Source organism: Panthera tigris, chromosome C1, assembly GCF_018350195.1.
Source record: "Panthera tigris isolate Pti1 chromosome C1, P.tigris_Pti1_mat1.1, whole genome shotgun sequence".
Taxonomy (NCBI): Eukaryota; Metazoa; Chordata; class Mammalia; order Carnivora; family Felidae; genus Panthera; species Panthera tigris.
Window position 1 is genome coordinate 148,471,042 of NC_056667.1, and position 15,177 is coordinate 148,486,218.

A 15,177-nucleotide genomic window follows, 5' to 3' on the forward strand; every position below is an offset into this window, starting at 1 on the left:
TATTACTACCTGATGTATTACATGTTTGCTTGTTTACTGTTTCTGTCTATGCCCAGAACTGCAAGCTATATGAGACTAGGAACTTTGGGGGTGCCTGGGTGGCTAGGTTGGTTAAGCATCCAACTTCGGCTCAGGTCATGATCTCATGGTCCATGAGTTCGAGCCCCACATCGGGCTCTGTGCTGTCAGCATTAAGCCCACTTCTGATCTTCTGTCTCCCCCCTCTCTTTCTCTCTCTCTCAAAAATAAGAAACACTAAAAAAAAAAAAAAAAAAAAAAGAATCAGAGCTTCATTTTGTCACTGTCCTATCCTTAAGCATTTAGTATAGTGCCTGGCCCATAGTAGGTACTCACTAGATATTTGTTGCAGAATGAATGCATGAAGCGTGTAAGCATGGCCTTCAAGGCTTTTCACAGTCATTTGGCCAATACTCTCCAGCCTGAACTTATGGCTCTCCCTGCCCTGTCCCCACCCTACCCCCAACCAAACTTAGTGTTGACCTGACCCCAGCCAGTATTGTTTCATTTTTGTTCAAGGGGTCCCTACGCCTGATATGTCCTTCCTGTCATCTTCACCTGACATAATATGCAATTTTCAAGACTCAGCCTTTCCCCAGAACCCTGCCTGGAACATGTTTCCCTCCCTGGTCCCTAGAACTCTTTATTCTCTGGTCTTCCCATAGAATCGCTCTCCCTGCCTGCCTGCCTCCATTTGTGAGCGTGCTGGCACTCCTGGCTATGCAGGGCATTCTGCATCTAGGACAGTGTGTAGGGGTGTATATGTGCTCAATAAAAAAAAATTTCAGAGCTAGGAGAAAGCACTGAGTGGTAGCTAACACAGCCTTCTTGTCCTCCTTGCTTTTATTTTTACTTGGACTGAGCTGCAGTCTGCCTTATCTTTGGGTGCTAACTCACAGCAATGTAACTTTTGTCTCTCCTGGATAGGTTTTGTCTTCCCAGCCTGACTTTTTCTGGTGCTTCCATTCTCCACTGTGCCCACCAGCACATTTCGTACATCCCTGCCTTCAGTGCTTATAGCTAGAGAAGCTCGTCGACTTGTATCCAAATTATTTTTCACCTGATCCTAAGCCAGCATGTCCCAAAGGGTGTCCTGGTGACACCAGTTCTGGGAGGAGTGGAGGGGGAAAGACTTCCACCTGGAATATGTTCAACATGTTAAATGTTCTGTGAAGTCTTGCAGTAAAAATACCTAGGTAGCATCATTAAGCCAAAGAATCACATATTTCTTTAATTAGTGAACTATTTTTTCCCCACAAAGCACCTGTTAATGCCTTGAAAAATTATAATTCTGCAGTGCATAATTGTATGATGTTATCCTGGATGATGTAAGTCTGCAAGAGTATTTGTGAGATAAATTAAGGAATAAACAAACAGCAGATCGTGTTGCAACTCATGCACGTGCAGAAAAGGAATAATAATCAGTAGCATAATAACACAGTATAACAGTCAGCCTATGTCGATGGTCCTTTCATACCTGGCACCACTCTAGAATAATCCTCACAAAAACTCCTATGAGGAAAGCGCTATCACCATCAGACCCATTTTACAGATGGGGAGATAAGATGCAGAGAGGTTAAGGGACCTACTAAGTCACACAGCTATTAAGTGGCAGATGAGGGCTACAAGACTAGGGGTCTGTCTTCATGGGCCCTGCTTTAAGTCACCCCACTCTAGTCAGGCATGTCACATGGGCCTCTCTATAATGCGGGTTTATATGAAACTTTTCTAAGAGGAGGAGAGGAGGACTCGTTTTGCACCTACTGTGCATCAAGCACTTTATCCTCATCTCGTTTAACATTCTCAGTAACCTTATGAAGGAGGAATTATGATTGACATCTCCAATCACCTGGTTACTGAGTGACATCTCCAATCACCTGGTTACTGAGCCATTCATCTCCCCACTGCCTTTCCATTCCCGATGGTGCTCAAAAATGGCACCAGGACCTAATGTGCTCTCCTAACCACTTGTTAGGTCTTCCTTATGGCAACTCCTTTACATAAATTCCTTCCAGAAGCCTGGGGATGGGCTGAAGGAGAAGGTCTCTCCTGGGAATGCGTTGTAAGCTGAGGAAACAGCCTTGTATATTTGGAGAAAAGGCAGCAGCATCTACCAAGGGCACCCATACATCCAGGTAGCTTTTCTTTCCTTTCACTAACAAGCCTGTCGGGCCAGAAATAAAAGCATAAAAGGGTCTGTTGGCCAATACAGGTGAGATCTGTGGATGATCAAAGGCTCAGTGAGGAAGAGAGGAGGGCTTGCTGGCTGCTACAGCTGCACTCTGAGAAAGGGGCCCACTGAACACTGGTTCAAGTCTTTCTCAGACCTGCAGTAAGCATCCAGCACCCCAAACCACACATATCGGCATCGAATGGAGTGTGGTACAAGGATGAAGTGAGCACCATTTTTCTCTCTCCAAAGGATCACGATGGCAGAGTCCAGATTAATCAAGCCAAGTCTGAGAGGAAAGTATCTCTGGGTCTGTGTCCTCAGCACCGAGGCTGCTGGAGGAACCCAAGTGGAACCCAAGTGGCCAGTGCAAAAAATAATTGGACAGGAGCATGACTCATCTGGGCATTTGCATCCCTCAGGTGAGCCCCTCAAGAGCAAGTGGAACAGGGACACCTGGGCTTCACTCTTGGCTGATGAAACCTCATCCAAATTAGTTAGATATTTTTCAGCCAAATAAATGTTAAGTTTATTGAGATTCTTGGGTAAATAACTGACCAGGAAGATAGAGGAGACGCTTGCAGGCAAGAGTAAGATGATTGTGGGAACCTGGAAAATTCTACCGCGGGTTGCCAGGTGGGTAGCTCCGACGTCTTTAGCTCTGGAGCTCCACGACTCCTGAGTGAGCCCCTTAGGGCAAACCATGGGGGGATTCAGTCTCATTTAGGGAGAGATCAGCTGTGGATGCCTCTCAGCTAAACTGGGCAAGCCCCCACCCACAGCTTCCTGAAGTAAAGGAAACCCACGTGGCATGGTGCTGGAGATGTTCTAGGTCCACCACAAACGGCTGTGCCTTGCAAAACCCTGGGGGGCAATCTTTAAATCCTATTCCCTGTGGATTCCTATACTGATTACGACCATCTTAGGGCAGATAGCAGTCAAAAGTCCAAAGGAAGGTGACATTTTTTCTTATTCATAAAAGAGTCTTTTGTGGACTCACTCGGTACAGCCTGAACCCTGAGCTGCTCACAGGTTCTGAGTCTTGCCTTCTCTTCCTGCTACTTCCTCCTCCAGTGAGGAGGAAAGGTGTGGTCATGTTCTTGGTCAGGGAGAGAGCCCTGTGACAGGAAGGGCCTATTCCTGGTTAGGAAGGGATCCGGCTTGTATGAAGGCTAACAGACCTCCGACTGCCTTCTCTTTGAATCTTCTGGTTTGTTTCGTTTTCACACTGCTTTCTCTTACATCTTTTCAACAGAGACTTACAAACATCAGGATAGCATATTCCTTTAAAAGCTAATTTAAAAGGTGCCACTTTTAAATCTGCAAAGAGTAAACGTTTTTCCTGCTCTTTCCCAGCAGCTGTGCTCCTGGGCCAACGTGTTTAAGGTGCAGTAACAGAACCCAAAGCCAGCCTTTCCCTGAAGCTGGGCTGAGGAAAAATCCCCAGGGCTCCTGGAAAGGAAGTGAGGTCATGGTGAGGTCATCCCACCACATCACGAAGGGGAATTCTTGAGAATCGGTACCTTCGGGGGGAAGAAAGAGTTTTCAACCTTAAGGTTGCCAATATCCAGAAAAACCACCCTGAACATCTCTCTCTTTACCCCAAGCTTTTGTCTTTTCTTTTCCTTCTTTTCTTCTTCTTCTTCTCCTTTTTTTTTTTTTTTTTTTTTTTTTTTTTTTTTTTTTTTTTTTTCCCTCTGCACTGTGAAGCCTGGATGCCCCAGATGCCTGGGCAAAATGTTTTATTCCTTCTTGGCTCCGTGCCGTTCCTGGCTGTCCCTGCCCCAGGCCAAGGCAGCTGCAGGTGACTCAGTGTCTGAGTCTAGTTCCTGCAGATTCTAGGCTGAGTTTGTTTCTTTAGGAAAACTCCAGCACTGCCCTCGACTTGCCTTAAATCAAAGCTTTCTTTGAGATCCGGGACTGCCTCTTTCTACCATTATTCCTAGCACTTAGCACAATGCCTGGCACTCAGAAAATATTTGTTGAGTGAACTGAATAAATAAATGAACGAATGAAAAAATGAATGAATGAATGAATGGTGTGTTTTACATGGATTCATGTATATGATGTCTGTCAGTCAGGGTTCTCCAGAGAAATGGAACCAATAAGAGATATTTTATATAGATATATATTTTAAGGAATTGACTTATACAATTGTGGGGGCTGACAAATCCAAAATCCATAGGACAGACCAGCAGCCTGGAAACTCAAGAGGCAAGAGCTGATACTGCAGTCGTCTTCTTCTTCTTTTTGAGGGAAAGAGAGAAAGAAAGAGCGAGCACACGTGTGTGCACGCACATGAGTCGGGGAGGGACAAAGAGAGAAAGAGAAAGAATCTTAAGCAGGTTCCATGCCCAGCATGGAGCCTGATACCACAGTCTCATGACTGTGAGATCATGACTTGAGCTGAAATCAAGAGTCAGATGCTTAAAAAACTGAGCCAGCCAGATGCCCCAATACTGCAGTCTATAGTCAGAATTTCTTCTTCAGGAAACCTCAGATTTTGCTCTTAGGGACTTCAACTGACTGGATGAGGCCCACCCATATTATTATTATTATTATCATTATTATTATTATTAACATTGATTTATCTTTGAGAGAGAGAGAGAGAAAGAGTATGAGTGGGGGAGGGGCAAAGAGAGAGAGAGAGACAGAATCCAAAGCAGGCTCCGGGCTCTGAGCTGTCAGCACAGAGCCCCATGCAGGGCTCGACCCCACAAGCTGTGATATCATGACCTGAGCCTAAGTCAGATGCTTAACCGACTGAGCCGCCCGGGCACCCCGCCTACCCATATTATTAAGAATAATCTCTTTAATTTAAAGTCAACTGATTGTAGATGATAATCACATCTACCAAATACCTCCACAGCAACGCCTAGATTAATGTTTGATTAAAAACTGGGTGGCATAGCGTAACCAAGCAACACAAAAAACTAACCATCGTATCTTGTGTCGAGTTATGTCCATAGAAACAATTACTATCACCACCACAGAAACCTGTCATTGAACAAATACTAATTAATAAAAACCCAGGGAAATAGAGGTAAAAACCTGTACCCCAGTTCCAGAGAGGTTCTGGCAGCCCCAAGATGCTTGAAACACATTCAGTGCCCTCAAGGCGATAACTTGCCAGTAGGAGAGAGAGTCCGGTAGGCAGATAGTTACAAACAAGTGTAATAAATGCTACAACCAAGATGTAGCTAAAACTTGCTTACTGCTATTTAGAATTGGTAACCTCTAAGTGGTCAGAATGACTGGTAACCTGAGAGAGGGTCTCATGTCTGCCAAGCTAATATTACAACCTTAGCTGCCCCACAGGGAGAGTTTCAAATACCTTAAATAAATGGGCTGTGAAATGGCCACGGGGTCTTAATGCCAGGAAATGTCAAAACACCCAAGGCAATCTGGGTATTTGGGGAGCGGCCTGCCAGGCAGCCACCCTCGTTTTGCTGCCCACAGCTTTTCCTGAATGCCAATCACATACCCCTGGCCCTGCTCAGTTTTGGAATAAATTCCCCAAGAAATTAATTGATGTCTGGGAGGGCAGGTGTGAGAGGTGACTCTGTCTGCTGCCTCACCTATGGCAAATGAGGCCCCGAGCTGACTTTAGCAACAGTTGCATTTCTGGAAGAGCAGCTCTGCATCCCGCTTCCCTCTCCTCGGTGTTGGAGCAGATGAAAGGCATCTCTTTACTTCAACAGTGCTGATGACTTCTATAATGTGCATGTTCTTTTTTCCCAACAATATCTGTTGTCAAAGTAAAGACTGGGCTCAGTATGTTTAGCTGCAAATGCATTGCTAACACCAAGATGGGGTTGTCTGATTTACCTCCTGTCCCCTGCATGGAAACAGTAAGATCATACAGTTAAGTGCCAGTACATTCTCAGGCCAGTCCATGTGGTCAAATCCAATGGCAAGACTCCCAAATGGAGGTGGCCCTGTGTTAAATCTGCCACTGAGTCTTGCAGAAGCACAGAGGCAGGACAGGAGTGGATCTCACGGGTACAGAAAAAGTAGCAGCGATCCTACAATGTCATGTTAAGGTGTCAGTATCTGGCAGGTCAGAAAAGTATTCAAAGACTGCAACCTAAAGTATAGGAAGAGTCTGAGAGGAAAGCCTCAGCCCTCACTTGGTTCTCTCTGGAGGGTGGGATGGGAAGGGGCACGGAGGAGCCCTCATTTTTTACTTTGTACACTTTCATGTTGCTTGAATTGGATACAAAGGATAATATATGACTTTTGCGATTAAAACATTAAAAGCTAAAGTTGTTGTTGTTGTTGTTGTTTAAATAGAATTGATTGTTTCACCCTGACACAACAGCAGCAGCAGGGATGGCAATGCAATGCTAGAGTCTACCAACTGACTCTGACAGGGAATACCCTTAACCTCACTAAACACACACTTTGTAAGAGCAGATTCTCCATGACTTTGATCTTACATTGCTCGATGTGGATTTTAAAGGCACTACCTATCCAGGGCAATCCATTCAGAATAGTGCCAGCCCCCGGGGGGTCCTGGGTAAGGAAGCCCCAGGGCCCTGCCTGAGCCTGAGGGGTGGCGGATGGCAGTGGTCATCCAAGTGTGTATTTGCCAACCCAGACGGAGCTTGGGACTGACACGCAGTTTAATTATCATGCGGAGCTGCTGCTGGAGGCGGCTGGAGGGAGCTGGCATCTGCTTTTGCAGAGCACAATTTCTGCAAATAATTAACCACCAGAACTCTTGATTCTCTCTAATTAATGAAGAGGAAGGCTGGAATCTTCAAAGTCCACGGATGTCATGCTGCCATTGTGTCAGGATTGATCTCCTTTGTTCTAAACCGAAGAGCATGCCTCTGCTGCCTCTCCTAATTCTTTATAAATTGAATTTTTCTATTACTAGTTGTGACAGCTAAGTAACATGACTTCAGAAATTCACCCGCAGTTCATGCCAGTATTAGAAGCCTGAATAATAATAATTTTTTAAAAAGAATCATAATGGAACAAGCTTTCTGTCTCTGACCGAGAATTAATCATAGTGAGGAGACACCTCCTGAAAGGAGGGTCGTTAATTAGCTCTAATGGATCTCGCTGGGTGGAGTCTGAATTACTGGGAAACTACAAACAGGAAAAGAGGAGATTCTTCCCTTTCTCTGTTCATCTCTATGTGAGTCTGGGCTGGAAGATGGTGGGATTTTGTTTCCAGAGGGACAGGGAGTCATGAGGGAGACTCAGATGAGTTCAGTTCAGTGGGGGATACAGATGTGTTAGCCTGGAAGCCTGCCAACTCTGAACATCTTTGAGGAAAAGCGGTGGAGGTGGTTATTTTCAGTGCAAAGGGTCTATCTCTGTGACCTAGACTAAGCATATAATGAAACCATACAGAACGGGATCCTATTTAAGTATGTCAGATCACTCTCCTCCAAAGACTCCAAGGATCTCATTTCCCTAAAGAAAAACAAAGCTTATACATCAGCCTACAGAGTCCTACATACCTGATCACTGTTCCCTCTATGACCTCATTTCTTCTTTCTTTCTTACCCACTCTGTCATAGGCATACTGTCTTCCTTTGCTGTTCTACTCACACTCCACTCATGCTCCTACCTCAGGACCTTTGCACTGGCCATTCTCTCTGTCTATAGCACCGCTTTCCATACTTATTTGGCTCCCATCTCTTCCTTTAAGACTTTACTGAACTCTCACCAGTTAATGAGGCCAACATTGACCACCTCATGTAAAATGAACCCTCTCACCCCCAGCACTTCCTATTCTTCTTGCCCTGCTATATGTTTCTCTCCTACCTCCTAAGATACCATGTAATTTCCTTATTTATTGTATTCGTTGTTGAATATTTGCCTCCTCCACCTCCCCCTAAAATATAAGCTCCACAAGATCAGGGATTGTTGTCTGTTTTGCTCATTGATGTATTACCAGCACCTAGAACTGTGCCAGTTCAATAACTATTTGCACAGTGAGTGAATCAGTCATCACACTTCACAATGCTTGCTAGTATGTGTGAAGCCTGCATGTGCCCATCCAAAACGATTGCTCAAACATCTTATAAAGGCTGGGTTATGAGCTGTTCCTTTTTCCTTCTTAAGTGTCTAAATGAAGTGCTGTTGTTTCTTCTGGTTGCCAAATGTTAATAATTCAAGCATAGCAGTGTGATCAGAGTTAAATATTACTTGAGCCGTTTCTTTTTTTCCCAGTGACTTCTGATAGAGAACACTAGTGTGGGACTGGCCAAGAATGATGCTTTTAAAAAAGGGGGTTGACTTTTGTCCCCGGGGTCTGTGTTCTTCCTCTTTAAGTCCATAGAGAGTCCTCTCTAAGACTTTAGAGACATGGTGCAGCAGAAGTCATGGCAGGGTGAAATGTGTCCGTGGTGTAATTTCACAGTGACCCTATGGGAGGAGGCATTCGTAGGCACCCAAAGAAGAGGCATATCTGCTGAGGATACGGGGTCAGGGCCAGAGCAGAGAGCTGTAGGCAGGGAGCAGCAGTGAATTTTATATCTGTGGATTGTTGCCTTATCTATGGATTATTTCCAAATCCCCTTGCACCCTTCCCACTCATGCTTCCCAACAATGGGGCTGTAATAGATTCCTGCTCTTAGATTCTTTCCATTAAAGAATATCTGCTGAGTCCTGCTTGTATCTGGAACTTACTGAGGACTAGGTAAATCTGGAGGAGTTGCAGGGTAGACTGATTGGGGAAGTGGGAAGTGGATAGATCCAACCTTCCATGCTCTACTTAATTTATGCCTATCAATCCAGTCTTTAGTTCAGAGGGGCTGATGTCAGAGGAAAACATGTGTGCATTCAGTTAACAAGCCACCTGGTACTAGGCTAGGTGTTGAGTCATGAAACATAGGTTGTAACCCTGATTCTGCAGCTGTGGTTGAGTGACTTTGGCCATTCATCATCCTGTACCATGGTTTCTAATTGGGCCTTCTTAATACTTTACAAAATTCTTTCTCATGTGTTCCTCTGAATAACTCTTTTTTTAATTTTAGGGATAAAGAAGGAAAGGCCCAGAAAAGTCATTGCATTTGCCAAGGTCACACTGTTATTAAGAGGTAGGAGTAAAAAAATCTTAAAATAGTACTACCATATGATCCAGCAATCCCACTTCTGGGTATTTATCCAAAGGAAATGAAAATAGAATATCAAAAAGACACTGGCACTCCCATGTTCATTGCAGCACTATTCACGATAGCTGAGATGTGGAAACAACCTGTCTATCAAAAGATGAATGGATAAAGAAGATGTGAGATACATATACACACACAATAGAATATTATTCAACCATGAGGAAAAGGAAAATCCTGCCATTGACAACAACATAGATGAACCTTGAGGACATTATGCTAAGTGAGATACATCAGACAGAGAAAAGCAAGTGCAGAATGGTTACCATTCAAATGTGGAATCTTTAAAAACAACAAAAGTCAAAGTCATAGAAACAGAGCGTAGAAAAGTAGTTACCAGGAGTTGGAAGCTTTTGGAAATAGGGAGAGGTAGAAAGAAAGAGAAAGAAAGAAAGAAAGAAAGAGAAAGAAAAAAAGAAAGAGAAAGAAAGAGAGAAAGAAAGAAAGAAAGAAAGAAAGGGAGGAAGGAAGGAAGGAATGGGGAGTAAGAAAAGCAAAGAAAAGACATAGGACCAGGACCTAAGCTCTCCCTGAAAATCCATAATGCCCTTCAGGTCAGAACAACATGCACCCTATTTTCCTCTTGGAGCTACAAATGAAACTTCTTATGAGTAAAAGGGGATTTTACCAATCCAAAATGGATTATTATTAATGTGGCCTCCCAATTTAGAGGATGTTCAGAGGTCAGAGCTGAGAACCCGGAACTACTGGGTTTTTTTAGATATTTAAATTCTAATTCCAAGGCTGACATTTAGAGCATCTCTTCAAAGCCAAGTTTGGCACAGTGCTCTGGTTCTAAATAGCAAAATTGACCTTCCCTCTTAGACTCATATTCTAAATTATTCTGAAGATTCTTCCTCCTAGACTGCTCCTGACAACCAACCTGAAGCAGCCTCCAGGACACTCTCGCTGATTTACAACTGCAATCTTGCTAAAAGGAATGGAAAAAAGCCAGGGCGAGTTTCTGTTAGACAGAATGACTGGCATGAAATACTAACATCGCTACAACTTGGCTTACAACAGACTGGCTGACTGAGTGACGGCCCTCCCTTTCTTACTTCACCGAAACAGGTCATTTGTTAGGAAACTAAGGGAGCCTTGTTCCTCAGCCTCCACCCGCAAAAGATGAAGGGAGAAGGCTGCTGACCATGTTCCTTAGAGTGTGCCTGCATGTGGTGCTCAAACATCAGCACTGGGCCAGCAAGCCTTTTCTTGTGACGTTCCATGTCAGTGGTTTGTCTTTGATGAGTGTCTGTGACTGCTGTGTGCAGAGCCCTTCTGTTTCCTGTCTTTATAGAAGGAATAAAGACTGGGCAGGATTCAAGCAGTAAGCTCCAGCTGTCCCTGCTTAACATACAATGATTAGATGTGAATCGGTCATTTGGGTTTGACAAAATATTTATCTAAATGAGGGAGGGGGTCTTTTTCCCTAATCCTTGTTTTCTCCCAGAAACTTGACCCCATGCTATCAATTAGTCAATCAAATACTTGACCACTCCCCTTATCTCATTTTACACAAAGCAAAGGGTGCAGCAAGAAGTAAAACCTTACAAATTATTAAAGACCTAGCTTGGAAATTATGGTGAATATTTATTCATCAAGAGTGGAAAACTCAAATGACTACAGGAGCCAGGTGGACAACATGAAGGAATGAGTGAATGAAGCTGTTTCATAATAGCATCTTAAGGTATTTTTTTGACACAGATACATTTTCCTTGTATGTTTAATTAACAGGGATATTCTTTTCTCGATGAAGTCACAGCCCTATTCATCCATATTTAGTTTTACCTTTTTCTTAAAGAGATGAAGGTATCTTCTTCAACTCTTCTATAAGACAATAGGGTATGTGCCAATTCAAATGGCAACCAACAGCGGAGTCCAGTGTTAAGAGACAGTTGGAAATGCTACATGCAGTGGTGGGGCTGTGTCTAGTCACAGAGCCTGGGGAGTTATCAGCAGAGAGCAGCTTCTTACTAAGTACCACGTTGCCTTACTGCTGAGTTAAGATGGGGGCCCAGAATATATCTTCAAATTCTTCTAAGACACCATTCTTCCCTCAACAGGTCATGGAGTATGTCGCCATAGATTTCTTTAAGATTGTCTTGTCCTTCTGTTTCCCCCAAATGGATGGGAGGCTCCTCCTGGAGGCTGAGGTTTCCCCCTTTCGGCCCCTCGTAAGGGTGGTCTGAGCTCTTTGTACATGGCTGCTGGCCAATGGCTAACTCCATGTCATCACTGGGCTCCTCATGACAGAGAACACACTCCTTGTGCTGTGGATTATGCACAGTCATGCACCAATGCATGAGTTTTGATTCTCAAGGAAAGCAAAGGGATCTCCAAAGTGACACCTAGACTTCATTCAGGTAATTTGGAAAAAGCCTCTGTAGTAGATTGCAAAATGGTCATAAATACCTTTCTTGTGTGCTGGCCACTTTGGCACTCCTCCCATCAAGAAGTCTAGTTGATGCTGGGTTTGACTATGTAACTTGCTTTGACCATTGAAATATTAGCAAACATAATATAGGTAAAGACTTGAAATACAGGTAAAGACTTGCTTACCAGCTCCTACTGCACTGGATCCATGAGAGCACCATAAAAACAAGCTCAAAACCCCAGTAGACTATCTGTTAACCACTGGTCATGTGAGTGAGGCTCATCCTAGACCAACCATCTGGCCCAGATGAGACTTGAAGAAGAACCAAACAGCTGAGCCCAGCCCAGCCCAGCCCAAATTTCCAACATCCAGAAATGTGAACTAACAAATGATCCTTATTTAAAAAAAGAAAATGTGCCTTGCTTTCTAATCCAACTGAAGAACAGATTCTGCCCACTGCCATCAATTTACTCCACGCTGAGGTAATGATAACTACACAGCTACATGAGGAAAGTATTTGTGAGATCACAGAGTCTCCATGCAACAATACCATACCAGTTCCCTCCTCCTACATGCCAAGTCAGCCCTCTGACTATTCCAATGCCTCTGATAACAAGAGTGACCCTTGAAGGCAGCTGCTTTCATTTTAAGTCCGTTTTGACTCCTAGAAATGTCTTCTTTACATTGATCCAAAGTGTCTCTCCTGGGACTTCAACCCATTGGTTCTGGCTGCAGCACGAAGCAAGCAGCACAAGTCTATCTCTATATATGAAAGTTCTTCACATTCTTGAAGATAATGACTGCAGCATACCTAAGACCACATGACCTAAACTTCTCTTGTTCCCTCGACAACCTTTTATAGGACATGATTCCAAGTTTCTTGACCACCCTATTTGCTGTGCTCCACATGGGCCCCAGTGTCTGTTCCCCATGTGGTGCCCCAAACCAAACATGGCTCTCTGCTGTGGTCTGACCCCAACACAGTTAAACAGATGTGACTCACTTCCTCACCACAGATGGCACCTGGATTTTCAGGTGGCCTAAGATCACGTTGATTGGAGCAGGCCCATAATGAACTCTGTTGACTAAAAATCCTAAGAATTTTCATTCAGACTGCTGCAGAATTATGTCTTTCACCTCCTAGAATTAGATTTAGGCCACAGCCCCAATATTCAATATTTAACAGCTTCTGTGGTTTTAAAATATATTCACAAAGTTTGTGAATACTCCTCCCTTCAAGGTGTGAAGCCTAATTCCCCTCCTTGTGTACAGGTGGACCCAATGACTTGTTTCTAATAAATAGAATAAAGTGGAAGTGATGGTGTGTGAGTTTAAAAACTAGGTCCTAAAAGGCATTGTGACTTTCTTCTTCTCTCAGCTTGTTCTTTCTGGAGGAAGTTTGCACCATGTCCTGAGGATGTGCATGCAGCCTATAGACAGGTTTTACTTGGTGAGGAACTGAAGTCCCCTGCCCACAGCCATGCAAGTGAGCCAGATTCAAAGAAGATCCTCCACCCCAGTCAAGCCTTCAGATCACTGCAGCCCTGACCCACATTCTGACTGAAATTATAGGAGAAACCCTGAGCCAGAAACACCCAGCTAAGACACATCTGGATTTGTGAACTAAAGAAACTATAAGATGATAAATACTTGTTGTTTTAAGCCACTTAATTTTGGTGTGATTTGCTATGTAGCAAGAGAGAATATATCTTGATTCTGTGGTTGGATAGCTTTCTTACCCATCCATGCTGTTCACACAAGGAGTAAGCATGCCTTTTCTATGTGTATCAAAACCTCCAATTGATACAAGTTATAGGTATGACAGAGCCCTTGGAGATACCGCTAGAAGCCTCTTTAAGATTAACACTCTACACAACATCCTTAGATATGGTACTTTAGCCAGTTCTTAATACACCTGGATGTAAGACAGAGACAACACCAGGCTTTGGTGGGAAGACTTGAATAGAACCTTAATGAATTATAAGAATTCAGACCGGTCAGAGGGATGGCAGGTGTGAACTTACTCAGTGCACACAGACAGATTTCCTATATATAAGTCATATTCAAGGGTCAATAGAGAAATAGCTAGACTGCAAGCTCTTGAGGAGAAGGACAGTGTTTGTCTTGTTTACTGACCGTATCTCAGGTCTGGGACATGAAGAAAGGCTCAGTAACTTTTTAAAAAATGAGATAATAATAAAATGGAGAGCTTTATAGATGAAGAGTAAAAGAAGGTCAGATATGGAGACTTGTCTGATATGAGAAGAACTTCATGGTCAAAACACTTTTCTAGGAGTCAACTTTTCAGCAGTGAGGATCGACGTCTGCTTGAGCTTTGAGCAGAACTTAAGCAGTATTGACACTTGGTGTGACAAGGAGGTACAGAAAAGATTGTGGGTCATGAACTGTGACTCCCAAACGTGACCTTGGGTAGGTAGAGATTAGTTCAACCTTGGCAGTCTCTTGAAGAAATATTTGTCTTGGAGAAAACTTCATGAGGGGAAATGATTCACCTAGAAAGGCAAAGGTAAGAACCATGCTGGTAATTGACCTTGAAGTGAAGGTTACCAAGTTAAGCCTAGATGTAAGCTGAGAATTTGAATGGATGAGCAGAGCATATAGGGATGTAAGTAAGAGAAGAAACAGCCTCGAGGCATACAATATGTATGAACCATCCATGGTGTCTGTTTCAATTTTATTTTATTTTTAATTGTTTTTGTTTATTTATTTTTGAGAGTGAGAGAGACACAGTGTGAGCAGGCAAGAGACAGAGAAAGCGGGAGATACAGAATCCAAAGCAGGCTCCAGGTTCTGAGCTGTCAGCACAGAACTCGACGCGAGGCTTGAACCCACGGACCCCAAAATCATGACCTGAGCCGAAGTCGGACGCTTAACCAACTGAGCCATCCAGGTGCCCCCATTTCAATTTTAACAGCTCCTTTGGTTCCAAAGTCTTCCAGAATTGGACTGTACTTATTGGGTGGCATGCCCCTGCCCCAGCACATCCTTGCTCCTGACTCTTTTCCTTTGACCTAATTCTCTGGTCCCCAGTATTTTTCTAGTTCATCTCTTGGCAAAAGCATGAGCTTTCCTGAAGTTCAGATATGGGTCCTTAGAGTACAACCCAGCATAAGACCTGGTAAATTGAGTTCTGTTTAGCAAAGGGCATAGGTTAAAAAAAAAAAAAAAAAAAGGACTTGAATTAAAATACACTTTCTTGGATGTGACTGGCTGATTTCTTTGTGAGATTTATTAATACAATAAAATTTATTTATTGCTTTAAGTATCGCTATAGATATTGAGAACACAAAAATCAATAATATAAGATTCTTACATTAAGAACCTCACAGCCTAGTGGGAGAGTCTAAAATCTGTGTGTGTGTGCGCATGCGCACTTCCTAGTGCTACAAGAACTAAGAGTCAACAATCGCCTATGGAGCATCATAGATGGAAGGACTAACTACACATGTGTATGTATTTGAGCC

The 15,177-nt window shown here is 43.5% G+C and overlaps 1 long non-coding RNA gene across 1 annotated transcript; it reads right to left on the reverse strand.

The window, feature by feature from the left end:
• Positions 1–4,353: 4,353 nt before the first annotated feature.
• LOC122241353 lies at positions 4,354–12,102 on the reverse strand. Its single transcript, XR_006221441.1, has 3 exons — positions 11,878–12,102; positions 5,767–5,935; positions 4,354–4,434 (listed from the first exon to the last, which is right to left on the reverse strand). It is a non-coding gene; the product is annotated as an uncharacterized LOC122241353 (long non-coding RNA).
• Positions 12,103–15,177: the final 3,075 nt, after the last annotated feature.